The sequence below is a fragment of the Eupeodes corollae genome, chromosome 1, assembly GCF_945859685.1.
Source record: "Eupeodes corollae chromosome 1, idEupCoro1.1, whole genome shotgun sequence".
Taxonomy (NCBI): Eukaryota; Metazoa; Arthropoda; class Insecta; order Diptera; family Syrphidae; genus Eupeodes; species Eupeodes corollae.
This window is the reverse complement of record NC_079147.1, coordinates 33,710,871-33,728,297: the sequence shown is the minus strand read 5'-3', so window position 1 is coordinate 33,728,297 and position 17,427 is coordinate 33,710,871. Positions and strand designations below refer to the sequence as shown.

At 35.3% G+C, this 17,427-nt stretch overlaps 2 protein-coding genes across 2 annotated transcripts in view; one reads left to right on the top strand and one right to left on the bottom strand.

The window, feature by feature from the left end:
• Positions 1-17,427, bottom strand: part of LOC129942792 (uncharacterized) — a 324,873-nt gene that overhangs the window by 255,603 nt on the left and 51,843 nt on the right. The window lies entirely within an intron of this gene.
• LOC129942794 (signal element on autosome protein 2) overlaps positions 1-17,427 on the top strand; it is a 142,545-nt gene that overhangs the window by 82,415 nt on the left and 42,703 nt on the right. The window lies entirely within an intron of this gene.

Sequence of the window (17,427 nt, the reverse complement as noted above, 5' to 3'; positions counted from 1 at the left end):
TTCAAAATATATTTTACCAGTTGACCCGAAAGCCGAAATTTAATTAAAAAAAAGAGGCTGGGAGGCGACCCACACTGATAATTTTGCATCCCGCCTGTTGATTAGTCTTGCTTAAAAGGATTGTAGGTTGTCGTGTTTTGTTAAAAAAGTTGTCAGTTGAAGTATAAAAAAAATGTAATTACCAAAAATATTTTGCATATGATGAAATAGTTTGATTTCAAAATCTATTTCAGTTAACGAGATTTTTAGTTGAAAACGATTTTTACCAGTTGTAGTAACATTTTTTAAGTTTTTATTTCTTATGTATATAAATAAAAATTAAAGGAACGAAATTAATTTGAAGTCAATGTCTTCTATTGTTCACGATATATCGAAAACCGAACTTCTATTTTTACCAATTATTTCGTATTATTTTTGGTCGGTTTTAATTTGTTTTGAAAAAAAACGGACTCTTGGCTTTTAATATAAAAATTACTGAATGTTGAAAACAATATTTTCTATGAGATAAAATTAGTTTGAAGCCACTATTTTTAATTTTTGAAAAGATATTTGTGTCGAAAGTAAATTTGTACTAAGTTTAAGTATTTTTTTTGTAGGTTTTTCCTTTGTAAAAAAAATCGATTCGATTTTTTTCAAAATTTCACGGAATGATAAAAACAGTATTTTTTATAAAACAAAATTAGATTAAAACCATCATCTCAATTTTTTTAAAAGGTATTTAAGCCGAAAACCAAGTTTTACCAACTTTTTTTCATTTTTTTTAGCTTTTCTTATTATTTTCAATTTCAATTTCAATTTCTTTATTGTAAACAATACACTAAGACAATGTCTTTTATAGTATTTGTACTTTGGTTAAACAATTAAAGTGCTGGTTGATTCTATATACAATAAGATAATACTTAGGCTGCTAAAAATATTTTTTTTTTTTTTTTTAAATAATACATATAAGACTTTTCCTCTCTTCTTCTTTCCTATTTCCCCCTTAACATCCTAGTTGTTCGAAAAATGTTTAAAAACCTCGGTCTTGAAACTTACTGCATCCGTTATCCTCTTAATGCTAACCGGCAAAGAGTTAAAAAGGCGAATGCTGTGAACGAAGAACAACCGTGAGGAATTTAGATATCTAAAAGATGGAATAACTAGATTATTTGTTCTTGACGATGTACAGAACTCAATTTTTTCATAAAGGTACTGAGGTGTTCTTGTGCGAATAATTCTGTGGAGAAAGATACAAATACGGAAATTTACGTATTCGACCATAGTGCACTTTAGAATTTTTTTGCTGAAAGCAGAGATATGGTCATATCGGCGAATACCATAAACGTAGCGAGTCATGTCATTAAGCGCCACACGTAGTTTGTATTCAGATAAAGAATCCAGTTTCGGATACACGACTTCAGAAAAGGAAATGATTGGTACGAGTAGAGTTCTCATAAGACGAAGTTTTGTTTCTTGAGGAGTAAAAGAATTAGATACCCATAGTTTTCTTAAAGTTCCGTAAATACGTGCAATGACATAATTTATATGGTCTCTGCAAGAGAGATCCCTAGAGATTTTGAATCCAAGACTGGTCACAGAATCTACAAAACTAACATGGCCACTATTCAAAGTAATCGAAGGTAGATCTCTATGGTTGTATGTCTTCTTAGAAATTAGTAGGGCTTGACTTTTATTGGGATTGAGCACTAGACCATTTTCCTTAGCCCAGTTAGAAATTCTCTCAAGATCTTCATTAACGCGAAAGACAAGATCCTCTATTAAACCGATTCTACGTGAGAGATAAATTTGTATATCATCTGCATATAGATGAAAAGAGACGTGCTCACAAACCGAAGGCAAATCGTTGATAAAGGCACAAAACAAAATTGGCCCCAGAATAGAGCCTTGTGGCACGCCCATCTTTAAGTACGTATGTGCTGAAAAATTGTTTCCAACACATACACGCTGAGTTCTGTTACACAAATAACTACCAAAGAGACGAACAGCTGAATTCGAAAAACCAAAGTAGTGCTCAAGTTTTTGACAAAGAACTCGATGATCAACTTTGTCAAAAGCCTTCGAGAAGTCCAATAGGCACAGTACTGAGAAATTGTCTTTATCGTATTCGAGTCTTATATCCTCTAAGATCTTTACCATTGCTGTAGAGCAGGAATGGTTAGCTCTAAATCCAGATTGGTATGGAGACAGCAAACTTTTGGACGTAAAATGGTCAATAATTTGTTTAGTAAGGATTTTTTCGAGAACTTTGGACATGCAAGGTAAAATGCTTACTGGCCTGTAGTCGGCGAGTTCGGAAGGTGTGGGCTTTTTCGGAACGGGAGTTATCCTGGCTGCTTTCCACGCAATAGGAAACGTAGAAGTGACAATACAGTGATTAAAAACATGAGTGAGAGCGTTAATCAAGCGGGGTAGGACAAGTTTCATAAATCTTAGCGGAATACCGTCTTCGCCTATAGCTTCGGACCTCAAGGATTTAAAAGTTCGTATAATTTCGTCTTCAGTTACCGTCTCAAAGCAAAAATCGTTAACTCCATCATAAAGTAAGCCAGCCTTGGGCTCAAAGCTAGTAGCTAATTGATTTGTTTGAGTAAACTGATTGTTGAGGTCATTAGGATCAAGTTCACACTTAGAAATTGGCTTTTTACCAATACCAATGTCACGAAGATTTTTCCAGAGCTGTTTAGAAGAAAGATTTGTATTGAGTTTCGAGGCGAAAAAGTTACGTTTGGCGCAACGGGTAATGAGAGTTGCCTGATTACGAAAGTAGCAGTATTGTCGCCAAGTTGTAGGATTTGGAGAAAGCCGCCACTTGAGGTAGTATTTTCTGCGACTTTTAATCGCATTCTTTACTTCAAAGTTGTACCATGGACATTTCTCGTTTTGAATTCTTACCGTTTTTAGAGGAAGAGAACAGTAGCAGCAAATAACAACCGAAGTAGGGAAATTCCCGGAAATAAACAATAAATAACTGGAAAACTGAATAAGAAGTAAAGAAGAAAAGTTTACACTATAGATAAAAAATAAGTAATTATATAATACAATAATGAAAATATGTAGTAAATATGCAATTAAAGAAAAAAATACAAGTGTACATATAAATAACAAGTGGGAGCACTGGTAGGCTCTCTTTATAAAGTGCATGTTTTTATTTGTTTTGATCATTGTTCATAATAATAATATTAGCTGCGCTATGATTCAAGGTCAGAGATGTTGTTGCTTAGTCGTGATTTCATTTTGTTCATGTAAACTTCTGATGCAGATCGCGCCCTCGTTTTTGCTAATCAAAATATTTACTAGTCCACGCATCGTGAAGGCAGCATAAATAAGACGTTTTCTTTTCATGTCAATTGCGGTGCGTAGAATCTCTCGGTTCTCAGTCGTTAAGCTTTCGTGTATGAAAATTTGTGTGTCTGAGTTTAGATTCGGGTCGATATCATTAAGAATTAAGTTCCGGGAAGACAATTTACGAAAATCAGAAAGTGCTTTTATGGTTTTAATTTTGTCGGTTGCACTAAGGAATTTAATTATTATGACGGAGTTGGTTTTTACTTTTGATCTGAATATTGCAGAAATATGCGGAGGTTGGTAATTAATGCAATGACAAATTAAGTTGAAAGTGTTTTTAAGTTGTTCATTCGGAGTGTACGGTATGCCTATTAGGATAGCATCAGCTGCAATGTTATTGATCGCGATTGTTTGGAGTTGTAGTTTTAAGCTGCCTATTTCTGTATGTATGTGCTCAGTTTCATTGTCATCTATTGAAGCAAGTTGGAGACGGTCAACATTTGATGCGGTGTTGTTTACTTTCTCTCGAATCTCAACTATTTCTGTGCAGTTATTCTCGAGTTGTTTTACCCGCTCTTCCAAGTTTATAAGATCGCGAGATAATTTGTCAATTTTGTTGGACATATTTGTTTCAATATTATCCATTCGACTGGTTAAATTTAATTCAAGAGTGGATAATCTACCTAGTATGGACTCACCTTGTTCTTTTAATTTTAAAAGAAGTTCAGTTTGAGAAGGCAAGTTTGGCTGATCAAGAAGAGAGTCAGTGACGACATTCACATTATTTACTGGGATGACAACAGCAGGAGCAGAAGCAGCAGAAACGGCGGAGGCGACGGTGATTGAATTTGCAGAGGGAGAAGAGCAAATATTGACTACACCAGGAGGTTTATTGGTGGTATTGGTGGACTTTTGTGCGAGAGAATTTTTACTGTCACTTTTGTTTACATGAGATGGTGAGTTTTTCATTATGTGAGAATTAGTTGGATTACTCTTAATTAAAGGGCTAAAGAGTTGTGGTTTTTTTGAGCGGGTTTTATTAAATTGATCCATTGTCAATGGTTTAGTCTGAAAATTTTTTATTTTGTTTTTCGTAATTTTTGTAATTAGTTATGAAAAACACTTTTTATTCAAATATTTATTTGAGTCAACAAAAAAAAACACTGTTTTCAGATATATCTCGCACGTATTTTAAAACTCAAAAAGCACAGTTGGGGTTATTAAAATCTTAGGCAGCAAATTATTTGACATCTGTTCTCTACCACATGTTTCTATGTGAAAAAAATTGTCGATTCGTTTTTCTCAAAATTTTACGGAGTGTTAAAAACAATATTTTTTATAAAAAAAAATAATTTCAATCCAATATATCAAATTTTTGAAAAGATATTTGAGCCGAAAATCAATTTCTATGAACTTTTAATAATTTTTGTTTATGTTTTTATTTTTTGTTAAAAAAAACTGTCAATTCGATTTTTCTCAAAATGTTCATGAATGTTAAAAACAATAATTTTAATAAGACAAAATTAGTTTGAAGTCATAATCTGAAATTTTTAAAAAGATATTTGAGTCGAAAATCAATTTTTAACAACTTTTAGTAATATTTTTATTTCTTAAAAAAAAACAGTCAATTCAATTTTTCTGAAAATTTTAACAAATGTTGAAAATATTTATTATAAGATAAAATTAGTTTTAAGTCATAATCTCAAAGTTTTTTTATGGGAAGTTAAAAAGTGAGTATACGCCCAAGTGTACCAACTAATCAGCCCTATAAACTAAAAACTATTAACAAATACTTTCGTAGACAAAAATCTCATACAATTTTGCACTTCATAGTACTTCATATAGTAACAATAGTTGCGGCTTTGTCCGCATGGTATAAAAAAATAAAATATCACGTAGAGACATTCCAGGGATAAATATTTATGAGCTTTTTAAAAGAAACAAAAATGAACAATGGCTTCCCCCCTACTGCTACTTTAAGTGTTTGCCCTTGAGCCTTATTAACTGTCAGCGTATCTTACTTTAATATGAATTAGGAATTATTGGTTTCCGCCGGTTGAGATACTAGCCCGAAATGTGTGACACGAATTTTTGTACCGTTACATAATCGAGATGCATCTAAATGTCTCACAAACATTACTAGTACGCCTGATTTCCATTGCAGCTTATTTAAGGGCATCATATCTTCTGCGACTTAATAAAATGTGTTTAGAATTTGCAAGAATTTCATAGAAAAATTGAACGCTATCTGTGTTATTTTTTAAATCAAAGCATCCGTTTTCAACCGCAGATCTCCTATTTTAAAAAGTATTTCAACATAGTTTCGTGTTTTAATGTTTATATAAGACAAGCCTAATGATACGCAACGATGCAAGCAAGGAGCACTTATTTTTTTTTTTACTAAGATCCTCAGACCTGTTATGTCCGTTGGGAACCCCTCAAGAGGCATAGGGCCCCTAATACGCCTACGCGCCATCGTGTACGGTTTCCGGAGATGTGTTTCAGCTTCCTTCAACTCTTGCCTAGCCGTCCAGCTCTTATTTCTTCTTGTGTTTTTGCGGATTCCACTGCATTTTACTTGTTATTAAGCTTAGAGTTATCCCTCAAAATTTTTGACAGCATACCGAACGCCGCTTTTGCTTTGCCGATGCGTCTTTTTCGGTTCCGCCTTCGATGGAAACGATACTTCCAAAGTATTGAAATCTCTCCACTTTTTCCACCGATTGCGAGAAAATATTTATTTGAGAGGATGTTCGAAAGAATACAGCCCTGTATGACTCCGCTTCGGATTTCAAAATCATCTGACAACCTGCCATCGTGCAGAACGTGACACTTAGATTCATCATATATTGCTTTTATAATAGCAATTAGTTTTTCTGGGATGCTTTTGCTCCGAAAAACGAACCAGATATACACCCTGTTAACGCTATCAAAGGCCTTCTCGAAGTCGATGAACAGCAAGTGTAGTGGTGATCGATATTCAACGCACTATTCAATAATGATCGTAGTACCCGTGGCATGATGGTTAGTGCGTTGGACTGTCATGCAAGGGGTCTTGGGTACAATCCCTGCCTGTGCCACCTTAATTTAAGAAAATTAATTTTCGCGGGTACTGCCTCTTGCGAGGAATTGACAAATCCTTCATGTGTAATTCTTGTCATGAAAAAGTGGTTTCTCAAATTAGCCGTTCGGATTCGGCCTAAAATTGTAGGTCCCTTCCATTCCTGACAACAGTACTCGCACTTTTCAGCTAGTAGATCTTAATCGTCTGCGTATAGCAAGACTTTCACTTGGATATGGGCAAAGAGTATTCCTCCTGGAAGTTCATCACAGATATCGTCGATAAACAAAGCAAACATTATTGGGCTCGAAATGAAGCCTTGTGGAATACCCGCTGTTGTTTCAAACCAATCCGAAAACTCTGATACCATGCAGAGGCGCTTGATGACTCCAAAAATTTAAAATTCATCATCAGGAATTTTTGGGAGATCCCTAGTAATGACAGCTTATACATTAAAGCCTGTCTGTTGACTTTATCAAATGCTGCTTTGAAATCCACAAAACAAGCATACAATTTTTTTTCTTTTCAATAGACTTCCTGATACAATGTGATCAATCGTTAAAAAGCCCGACTGGAAACCAGCTTGAAACTTGCTTAGACGATTAGTGTTCTCGATCCACTAAATGACCCTTTCGTACAGAATTGAAGTCAGAAACAGAATCATCGTTGAAAAGCCCGACCGAAAACCAGCTTGAAATTAGCTAGACGATCCACTAGTGTTCTCGATCCACTTAATGACCTTTTCGTACAGAATTGAAGTCAGAATCTTCCTCATAGAGTTAAGAATAGAAATTCCTATATATAATTCGGCAAGATTTGAATCTCCTTTCTTGAAAATGGCAAAAATAACTGCTTTATTAATTTTTTTGGCACATAAGCATCATTATAAATTTTAAATTGATAAGTGCTGTTTTTGTCAAAGTCGACAGGAATCCCGTCCATGCCTGGAGCTTTGTTATTCTTCAACCTACTTAAACTTGTTTCCAAATCACTCCAAGATATGGGACTATCTAATTTACCGATTGTTAAATTGGGAAGTGCGTAGGAGAAATAATGTTTATTCTCATCGACCGACAAAAGTGTTTTAAAATGCGCAGCAAGTGTCTCAGCTCCGAGAGTATTCACCATATTTCTATAACGTCCACCCAATTCTCTAACATAACTCCAAAATTCCTTTGAGTTCCTACAGTTAGTAAGTTTTTTTTTTCTAAGGTGGTAAAGTACTCCGTTTTTTTTCGTTGTACATAGTTGTTAGTACTCCTTGTTGACATGCAGGTAAATATTTTTGAAAATCAAAACGTTTTTGGATCTAAACAATTTGAGATACACAAAAGAAAATTTACGTAATCTTGTGCAATCGTTATCGAACCATAAGTTCGTAAGATTACACCGTGATATGGGGTTGTTGTTAGGTGCCTGAAATGACGCTTTAATAATTCGTATTAAAGGATGAGTATTTATAGAGTTGAGCATTTTTCTCACTCCAATTCAATTTCAAAAATTTGTTTAAGTTACTTGGTGAAACATTATTGATGAACGGAGATTCAATTACTATGGGCAAGTGTGCTGAAAAATTCGGTAAATCAACTTTTAAATCTGTAATTGTATTCCGCCAATCCCCCGCTATTGCTCCGATGTCAATCACGGATTGTCCTTTCCCACTGATAAATTATCTTTGGAGTTTCTAATTTCATTAAATAAAATCGACGTCTCGCGCAAAACTATCTCTAATAGGAAATTGAAGCATTTTTTGGTTTGGAATGGTAGATCTGTAGAAATTTTTAGGATTTAAGGAATAATTTAATTTTCACCCTTTCCAACGCTACGCGGCCGGTTAAGATATTAGCAATAATAATGTTTCACCCGATTTGTGTCACAAGAAGTCTTGTACCGTTACATAATCGATATGCATCTAAATGTCTCATAAGCATTACTTATACGTCTAATTTTAATTTTAGCTTATGCGAGGGCACATCGAACAGCTCAAGTGAGTTTAGAAACCATAAGCTATGTATTGCTTTATAGTACTGTTCTAAGAACATTATTGAGTCTATCAATAAATGCTTTCTTATATCTCCTGCTACATCATCCAATACAAACAATTAGTTGATAAAAATGGGTAAAACTTCGAAAGATAGCCAAGATTTTAGAATTGAGAAGGTGACCAAGTATTATGCGGGTATTTGGTGGAAAAGTTAAGCTATTCAAAGTTCCTCGTCAATCCGTTTGTTACCAAATAAATAAGCAGACAAACAAAAAACAATTTACCCGAAATGGTCCGCGTTCAGGTCAACTACGCAAGACTTCCATGAAAGAGGACAGTTTAATAGCCAAAAAAAGGAGTATGAAATTAAAATTTCAGAAAAAACTGTAAGAAATCGTTTGAGGGAGGCTGACTTTGCTACTTACAAAGCCATAACAATACCCCAAATTGCCAAAAGAATTTAAACTCAAGCCTTCGATCGACTGTGGACTTTCCTGGTGTACAACCACGCTGATAAGGACCTATCAGGTTGTTGACGATGGTCTTTAGATCTTCACATATTGCGGCAGAGAAGATTTTGCGATTATAAGTGGACTGATTCCTCTATAGTTGGTGCAGTTTAGGGGGGCTACTTTTTTCAGGATCGGGCAAACAATACTGAGGTTCCATTCGTCAGGCATGCTTTCTTTCGATAATATCTTACAGATAAGTTGGTGCATGCTCCTAACCAACTTATCTGCAGCTGCTTCAAAGAGCTCGGCATTCAAGCCATCAGCTCCATCTGCTTTATGAGACTTGGGCTTAGATATGACAATCTTTACTTCGTCTAAGTAGGGAGACGGGATTGTTGGCTTTTGTCGTCTATGTTAACAGCCTGACCCGCGGAACTCGGTTCGTCGTCGCCGTTGTACAGTCTCCATATCCTCAGCATTGTCTGCGGTTCCACTATGATGTTTCCACTTTCGTCTTTGTAGCTTTCGGTTCTAGGTTAATGTACCTGTGAATTTCGTTTCACCTGTTCATAAAACTTCCGAACTTCATTCCTGCTTTTAAACCTCTCAACATCTTCGACCGCACGCTTCTCAAGGCCTCTCTTTTTTCTTCTGGGAAGTCGGTGTTCAATGTGCCTCTTCTGCTCATAGAGCTCATCAGCAGTGCACGTCCTTTTATGCAGCACCGCTTTGCGTGCCTGTTGTTTGGCTGCATTTGCCTGCCGACATTCCTCATCAAAGCAGGGGTTCCTTGTTGGTGGTTTCTTGAAACCCAGCACGTCAGAGGCTGCTTCTCTGATTGCATCTTGGCGAATGTTGCCACAGGTTTTCGATACATTGTGTTGGCAGCAGAGAACTTAAAGAGAGGTTACTTGTAACACGGCCGTTCGACGTTATGCCTTTTCCCAGCATCTCCCTGTTTTGCCTTGGGTCTGGAAACCCAATATACTACTGATTAGTGTTCTTAAAAAAAGACACTTTTGAATATCTAATTATGAGTGTTAGCGGCAAATCTGCGCAAATGAAGTGGAAATGAGAAGTGTCACAGTAGTAAAAAGTAGATTAAATTACCTCCAACCTCACAACTACACCCACAAAAAAGTTATGTCATAATATTGCTTCGTTGCGACGTTAAGGCCGTACAAACAAACAATCAAATAAACTAACATTCCCATTTATAATAATAGTATAGATGACTCCTTTCCACCATAAAGCGCATTTAATAATCCCTTATTTTGAATCAAATGGCAATTCTTTTATTATGGGTTTTCTGAATCCCATATTCGACATAATAGTTTACACACCCACCGAGTGAAAAATTTGTCGCATCGCTCAAGAAAATGTTGTTTGAAAAAGCTGTCTTTTGTTTCGACTTATTCGAAAAGCGATCCAGTATCATAATGACAGTTTAGTTTGACAGCTGTCAGAGGCCAACGCTATTAACTTGAAGCCACGATATGAAGGATCATTTCCAAAAGTAGTACATAACTTTTTTCTATCTTATTGATTAAGGAGGACCAATATGAGACTTACCACTTACCATTCATTTTTCGGAATGCAAACAAGCAATTTTAAAGAATTATTATTTATTTTGGCTGTCATATTTTGAAATTGTAACATATTTTCGTAATGTTCAAAAGAAGTTGCAAAAACCAAACAAGTTTCAAGTTTTAATTCTTTTAACGACATTGCATTTAACAAACACCCTTTAATTAGGTAAACGTCACATCACACAAGTTACAAAAGTTTTTATTAGATATTTTTTATAATTGTTAATTTAGTTTGCATTGTGTTTGTATCGTTAAATTATAAAATAAAATATTGCCCAGCACTATGCAAGTAACATAATATTCCATTTTATGTTAATTTAAACAAAAGAAACAGAGTAAGACAAAAAAAAACAAATAAAAGACAAAACGCAATACATCAAATAATTAACATACCAAAAATTGATGAATAAAGATCAAATCATTAATAAACAAAAAAAATATGGTGTTAATAATAACCAAAGGTCCAATCAATTTTGGCGCTAAATATGCTTTTTTTCAGATACCATCAATTATATTCAATATCAAAAATTAACATAAATACATAAAACAATAGCAACCAAAATTCATATGTTTACCAAAAATTAAGCTTTAAATTTATGAAATGTCTTGAACATATGCTGTTGTATATAATTTGCAATAATCTTGAAGAAATATGCAATGCGCGGGTCATATTTGAATAAATAAATGTGATATGAGAAAGAAGATTGATTAAGATTCAAAATTTTGAAAGCAGGAAATAAAATGCATTCATTAAGTTCCTTCTAAAATATCTAAAACAAAAGTTTAAGAAAGATAAAGTCAACTTGAATTCCTAAAGGCCATATGCATTGCAATTACGGATACAAAATTGGATTACAAATTATGAAAAAAAATACCAACTCTCCTGTGTCTGTTGAGTCACAGCGGTCATTTAATTGACTGTGAATTTTTATTTTTGTTTCGCTGAAGTCAACTCAGATGTTAACTTTATACAAACATTATGCAACAATAGAAGTGCACCTTAACGCCTCGCACATAACCATTAAATTCACATGTTTAATGTTCTGCCCCAATGCATTAACTCTATCGGAGCTGCGAGCTGACCCAGAGTCACCACAGCTAGTAAAACCACATGCGGCTAAGAAATATCATGGACTTTGGGATTGCATGTCTTTGGAAACCTATCTTTGTATCTTTTAATATTATAACCAGTGACGACGAAATCGGTGTTTTATGTTTTGTATTATGAACAGTAAAAAAAAATATGTCTCTTAAGTCGAAGCACGCTCTTGGTGCCTTATGTGTTTTTAATGTTCCAAAAAAATAAGCTCCAAATGTTAAACTCGGCTAAGGCGACCAAGAGCATGAAATCCATAAAGTGAATGCAAAAGGAACGGCAGTCGACGACCAACCGACGACGAAGCGACGCCAAAGTATAGTTACGAAATGTTTGGTACTTTCATTTAGTATTAATTGATGTCTACGATTGCTGCGCCCTCTCGTGGTTGCACATATTTTCGTCAAGACATGATTTTATTTTTCGACACCTGAAGCGGTCCTTCCATAGTTAAGTTTTGTGTTTGAAGAAATTCAAAACTAATCAAAATGACAGATGAAGTTTGTCTCTCTCCGTATCTGGTCTGACGGATCAACGTCTTGACCACAAATACCTAGTGATTGTAAGTGCGTAAGTGAAGGCTTTAATACCGCTTTTCATAGTGTCACAAAGAAAATTGCACCGCCACTTGCGAAAGGAAAACCTCCAACCGAACGACACATGCGACCTGAATCTGTATTAGTAACAAAGTTAAAAAGAAAACCAACTACATACCTTTTTTACCAGCGACGACCAAGCCGCTGCTTAGCTTAAACATTCATAAACGACTTTGGAACAAACCAAGATGGTAAAGCGATTGGTGAATTTATACGATTGTCCGTTCCGTAATGTAATCAGATCATACCAACATCGAATATAATTGTCACGACTCTATTTTATATTCATCGGACCTTGCAGTCTTTTTTATTTCGTCGTTGTTGGAATCGTTTTCTGTAATAAAAACACAGCATCGTCAAAGAGAAACCAAATATGTAGGAGCAGGAGTCATACAATAGGTTAATATATGTGACAGTCGGAACAGCCAGCATTCGGATCACAAACGACCCTCCTGAAGCAGCGCGTACCTTTTTAGCTTTTATACCATTCGAGGCTTTGTTCAAAGTTGAAGTTAAGATCGAAATCTTTGTCGGTTATTGGATCACTATTTTACTATGCCTTTGTGCAGAAATTTAAGCACAGGTAAAATTGAAGCTTTTACAGTACCTATTTACGTAGAAACAAAAGTTGAGTTATGAAGAGTGAAGTGAATTGAAATGGTTTATTTTATGAATTTGAGCCTGAATTAAGTCTCTTTGGGGGCAGTTCAGGTATAATTGGAGGTGAACAAATGAATGATCACATTATTTTCGAATTCTTTTCTATGAGAGTGGAACTTGAAGTAATCATTTAGAAGATAATTTTGATCTAATACGTGCCATAAATACAAAATAACCTAATACCATCGGTAACTTTGAACGCATTCTTAAAGACATTTGATCGAAATCAGCAAAGTTGTTAACAAGAAAATGGTTAAAAAGAAATAATAGCGAAAAACGTTTGTTTATTTGTTTGCTTGCTCGTTTGTTTGTTTATTTGCTTGTTTGTTTGTTTGTTTTTTTTTTTAAGTAAATGCCTTTAAATCCTTTTAAAAGTTATGCCAGAATAAGTTCTTAGACACGAAAACCCCTTTAAAAGCTATGCCTAGCTAAGTTCTTCAACACGAAACCCTTGTAAAAATGACAAAGGCATTAACTTCAAATACGTGTTAAATTTTACTTTAACTGATTCCTGAATTTGTAGCTACTCAAAAAATATAACTAAGTGCCTCAATGACTAACAGACTGCCCACTTTACCCACTGATTCATTCAGCGTGAAATTTTCTATCTCAATCGATATACATTTTAAGATTTTTTACTATGGAAGCTCTTAATAAGTTTAAATCAATCAGAAATCCTGCATAACCTATTTTTGGCGGACCCGATCTACATGACCAAAATAAACGAAAAACATACTGCAATGTTTGACTTGGACGAAATAACGATTTAAATATTGCATACAAGTTGATGTTATTATCAATAAAAGCTGCATTTAGCTCGTGATAGTATTCCAATGCCAACCAAAGTAATTTTGTGAAAAAGTGCGAAAAATCACTTCGGAACATAAAGCCAATGTTTTGTGTCTGTCACGTCTCAATTTGACAACACTTGAAATTTGTAAGAGACTGGGTATTCCTAAACAAACTGGTGCATTGAATTTGAAAAAAAAATATCTTAAGACCGGGACTTGTAGCAGGAAAAAACGCCTAGAGAAAAAAAGACAACCCAAGTGGAATATCGATTTTTTGGTGTTGTACAGTCGTCGGCATCGGTTCAGCTTGCAACTTTTGTTGCGACTTGCTGTAGATAGATATCGTTGATTAATTGACACTAATGTCTTCACCAACACCGCTTTGAAATGCAGGATCTCCTACATAACGCAGAAAAATCTTCATTTTTTCTTGATGAGTCAAAGCACCACCGCTTGTTTCCAGGATTGAGCCCAAAAACTCATCTGTCAATAATTGCACACCTGTTTCACTAAATCTATACAATTTTTTAAAACCTTCACCCATTGGACATCTTCTATTTTTATAAACACAATTTGTATCAAAATTATTCAGTCCATTTTGATAGTTCTTTATCAACTGAGTAAGAGAAAACCCATCCTCAACAATTTGTGAGATCGATCTCATGGAATCGAGCGTTTGTTCATCTTTTACATATCAAAACTAAAACTTTCTCACACAGAGCTTTCGTCGAGAGATAGATCTCAACACTTTGACTTCGAACTCTCAGCTTGAAATCGATCTCGATCTCTATATTTTCTTTGCATGCACTTTAAGAATGTTCCGAAAAATGAGTAAAGAGCTTGAAGTCATCTTTTTGCATATGACCCATGTGAAACAATGCCATCTTTTCGCACGAATCAAAATTCAAGCTCCATGTTGCAGATGGGGAGGATCCTTGCGCGAAGAGAACAGAAAGAAAGACTACGATGTGATTGCATTGACTCCCCCCCCCCCCACCAAAACTGAAAGTGTCATAGTATGCAAATGCTTCTCTGCAGATAAAAAAGGTAGAACGAGCTTTCTAGAATTCAAAGTCAATCAGCCCTATCATGAATTCCATCGTAATCGGGAATTTTTACGAATCCCGAAAAACTGCATCGCGAAATCCGTTCGCAATTTGAAATTGTATGATATTTACCTCTACGAACGGATTTCATGATACAGTTTTGGGGATTCATAAAAATTCCAGATTACGATGAAATTCATGATAGGGCTGAATGACTGATAGGGCTGAATGCAAAAGTTTACCTTCAAATCCTGGAAAACGTATTGTAGCCAACGGTGCTAGAGCTATTTGGGGACACTTGCAATTTAATTTTTCAACAGGACAATGCTCTTAATATTAGTCAGCCTTGTAAAAATAAAAACAAGTTCATACTTACAATTTTAACTGTCTGACAAAGTTAAAATTTTAAGTATGAACATGTTTTTATTTTTACCATGGCTGACTAATATTAAGTTTTAAAAAAAGCTGAAGCTTTTTTGACTTTCCATTTCTAATGTTAAAAAGTACTTCGAAGAAAATAATATCGATGTGCTAAGTTGGACTCCCTACAGTTCAGATCTCAATCCAATTGAAAAAAGTTGGTCTATAATGAAAGTTGAGGTTACGAAGAAGCGCCCAAAGCAGGTTGATGAATTGAAAAACAACTTACCCGGAGCTGTAACACGATACATGCATCCACATGGAAAAACCCATTTCATTCAATGTCTCGCCGATGTGCAGCCGTTATAATTAGAAGGCCAACAAAATTATAATTTTTTTGAAAAGCAATACAAAAAAATACGGCACCAATAAAGTATCTTTAGTCTTTAATCCTTAAAAATGAGACAGGTACCTAAAAAACTTATTTTCCAATATAATGACCTTTTTTCCAGTTTCCATTTTAAAAAATCTCAAAATTCTTATGGGATCATAAAAAGAAGTGGACCCCACAGTAAAACAAACCCCCATTAAAAAATATGTTGTTATTTCAACACATTTGACAAAATTTGAAAAAAATTGACACAAAAGTTTCACCAACATATTTATAACCAGCTGATAGAGATAATTCGAGTATGCGCCAATTTATCTGTGAAATATGGTCGGAAGAAAGAATACCCGATTATTGGAACGTCAGTATTGTTTCTAACCCAAAACTGGACAAATGTTTAGGGAGAATACCCGATTAAAGGAAATTCAGTGTTGCTTCTACCCCGATACTGAAAACAAGGAGACCCTCTAAACTGCACCAACTATAGAGGCATCAGTCTACCTGACATCGGGTAAAAAATATTCCCTGCCGTAATATGTAAACGTCTAAAGTCCATCGTCAACAACCTGATCCTGAAAGGTCCTTATCAGTGTGGTTTCAGACTAGGAAAGTCCACAGACGATCAGATATTCACATTACGGCAGATCCTGGAAAAAACCCAAGAACACCAAATCGACAACCACCATCTTTTCATCGATTTCAAGGCCAAATATGACAGCATCTGCAGAGACAATCTGTATAGGGCCATGTCTGGTTTTGGCATCCCTACCAAACTCGGCCGTTTTTGCAGGATGATGACCATGAAGAATGCTGATACTTTATGTAACAAAACGGCTTTAGACAAGGTGATGTTTCTTTTACATCTTCCGTAAAAGAATAGTGCAGAGCTCAAATGTCAATAAAAGTCTGTTCAATTACTAGCATATACGAGTACTAATGACTTTGACATAATCGGATCAGCACGATACCAATGGGGCTTTTGTAAGTATAGAGGCAGTGGGGGTAAAAATTGGGTTTAGCGGTAAATGAGGGCAAAACAAAGTACACGCTGTCATTAGGAAAGTACTTACAACACTGCCGTCAAAACATCAACATCGAAAGACGGAGCATTGAGGTAGTTAACGACTTTGTTTACCTGGGCACCGCTATGAACGCAGAAAACAACGTCAGTGCTGAGATCATACAAAGAGTTACTTTTGCTAACCGCTGTTTCTTTGGGCCATAAAAGTAATTGAGTATAGTAAAGCCCTCTTTTGAACAACTTAAGTTTCAATATATAAGACCTCAATTATTCTCGTCCTGCTTACACAATGAAGAAGCGTATACAATTACGAAAGCGGATGAAAGGACCTTGAGTCATTTCGTGTGATTTTGAAAATTGACAATTTAGAAGATCTCAATTGTTTTCTAAATTTAATTTGTAATGGGTTCAGAAAATTAAATTTTTTGAGATGAGTGTTTGTATTTGTATGTAATTCGGCACCCTTACTAAAATTTCCTTAAACCTTCATCCTTGCAGGTTATATTTAGGATCGAGAAATACCTTCCACAGCTGAGCGACAGGATCAGCAAACGACGTCATATTTCTTGCCGCTCTTTTGACATTTCTCTTCATTTCTCGTATATGAAAACATATACGAGCCAACAACGAGTCGAAATTATTAAAATTTACTTCCGAAATTAGGAGTCAGTGGCATCAACGTTCAGAGCGCTACGTCCAATTATTGGTCGTCATAGTCGTCCTAACAGATCAACAATTTAGCGTCTAGTGGACAAATTTGAATCCATAGGCACAGTACAAATTGTTCCCGTCCCAGTGAGATCAAGAACTGCCCTTAGTTTTGAGTGCCGCTGAAGCTTCAGTTGCAGTAGGCCCAAATGTGTCTCTCACACGTGCGTCGTTCTCAAGCGTTGGGCATCGTGATGGTGAATTTTGCGAACACATCTAGGGCTACATCCTTGCAAGATTATATTGACGTTCGTGAATTGGGCGGAACTTGAACAACTTGAAAATGATTGGGATTTTTATCGAAAAATCATCTTCAGCGATGAGGCTTATTTCTTGCAGAATGGCTTTGTCAATAACCAAAATGTGAGGTATTGGTGAGGCAGCAATCCA